Consider the following 2,100-nt stretch of genomic DNA (forward strand, 5'->3'; position numbering starts at 1 on the left):
TGAGCTTGGAAGTAATGGCGCAGCTTTCTCGAGGCCATGAGAAGGCCGAAAAGCAATTTCTGCACGCCAGAGTACCTTGACCTAGCCCCCTGCAGAAGGGAACTGACAAAGTAAACTGGGCGCTGTACCATTCTCTTCTGTATCTTCTCGCGCGTCTGCGCAGATCCATCCTTGTCGGGACCAGAGCTTGTCGGGGAAGCCCCCTGCTTGTCGCGGGATGCGCCTGCCGTGGTTGCTGGCTCGTCATCTGCCTCCCTCTCCGCCACTAACGCAGCACTAACCACTTGATTGGTTGCCGCTATATACAGCAGCAACCTCTCTTGTGGCTTAGGTGCGACAAGTGTTGGAGTGGAGGACAGGTATCTCTTCAAGTCCTGCAGCGCAGCCTCCGCTTCCGGAGTCCATTTCATTGGACCTGCCTTTTTCAATATTTTGAAAAACGGCAGGGCGCGCTCAGCAGACCTAGAGATAAACCTGCTGAGAGCAGCCACGCAACCGGCAAGTCTTCGTACATCCTTGACGCGCTTTGGTGCTTCAATCTGCTCAATGGCCTTGATCTTGTCGGGATTGGCTTCAATTCCCCGCTGGGACACGAAGAACCCGAGAAGCTTGCCGGAGGGGACTCCAAACACACACTTCTTGGGATTGAGCTTGAGGCTGATCTTGCGCAGATTTGCAAAGGTCTCGTCTAAATCTTGAATCGGAGTTGCCTTGTCCTTGCTCTTGACCACTATGTCATCCATGTAGGCTTCCACATTTCTGTGTATTTGTGGCTCAAGAGCGACATGGACTACCCTTGCAAATGTTGAGCCAGCATTTTTTAAACCGAAAGGCATCCGTATGAAACAGTACGTGCCACATGGAGTGATGAATGCGGTCTTCTCCTCATCCTCTTCTGCCATGAAGATTTGATGGTATCCTGAGTATGCGTCAAGAAACGAAAGCAAGTCACATCCGGCCGTGGAGTCAACAATCTGGTCAATGCGCGGCAAGGGAAATGGGTCTTTGGGACAAGCTTTATTAACATCGGTAAAGTCGATACAAAGCCTCCATTTCCCGTTTGCCTTGCGCACGACTACAGGATTGGCCAACCACGTAGGATGGAGCACTCCTCTGACAAGGCCTGCTGCTTCCAATTTCTTGATTTCTTCTGCGATGAATTCTTGGCGCTCCACTGCTTGCTTCCTGACCTTCTGCTTGACGGGCCGCGCATGAGGACAAACAGCAAGATGGTGCTCAATTACTTTCCTGGGAACACCGGGGATGTCAGACGGTTGCCATGCAAACACGTCGACGTTCGCCCCCAGGAAAGCAATGAGCGCGCTTTCCTATTTAGGGTCAAGAGTGGCACTGATGGTGAAGGTACCACCAGTGCCGTCCTCCTTGGCGGACACCTTCTTGGTCTCTGGCGGAGCTGCCATTGTCTTCTTACACTTGCCGGTGGAGCTCGATGGTGCGTCCTCGACGGCAGCGCAGCACTCCGAAGAGGTGCGCTTGCCGGAGTGGGCATCAGAACTCTTGCCGGACTTGGTCTTCTTCTTCCCCCCGGGAGCTTCAACGGTAGGTGACTTGCAATCTGTTGCGGCTGCCGCTTCCCGGTAGATCTTGTCGGCGCAGATAAGAGCATCCTTCTTGTCGCCAGGGACAGAGATGACGCTTATCGGGCCTGGCATCTTCAGCATGTTGTATGCGTAGTGAGAGGCTGCCATGAACTTGGCGAGTGCTGGACGGCCGAGTATCCCATTGTAAGGCAATGGAAAATCGGCAACGTCAAAAGTGACCCTCTCAGTCCTGAAGTTCAATTCGCTGCCAAATGTTACTGGCAACGTGACCTTCCCCTTCGGCTTGCTCCTTCCCGGGTTGATTCCTTGGAATGTGCCGGTTTCTTCAAGCTCGCTGTCAGGGATCTGGAGTTTCTGGAGTACAGCGGAGGAGATCAGGGTCAAGCCGGCCCCGCCGTCAACTAGCATCTTAGTGACCTTGAGGTTGCGGATAGTTGGTGAAACCAACATCGGCAAGCACCCGACCGCAGTTGTGCGATCAGGGTGGTCCTCAATATCAAAGATGATAGGCGTGCTGGACCATTTCAGAAGCTTGCGT

This window comes from Triticum urartu, chromosome 7 (assembly GCF_003073215.2).
Source record: "Triticum urartu cultivar G1812 chromosome 7, Tu2.1, whole genome shotgun sequence".
In the NCBI taxonomy this organism is placed as follows: domain Eukaryota; kingdom Viridiplantae; phylum Streptophyta; class Magnoliopsida; order Poales; family Poaceae; genus Triticum; species Triticum urartu.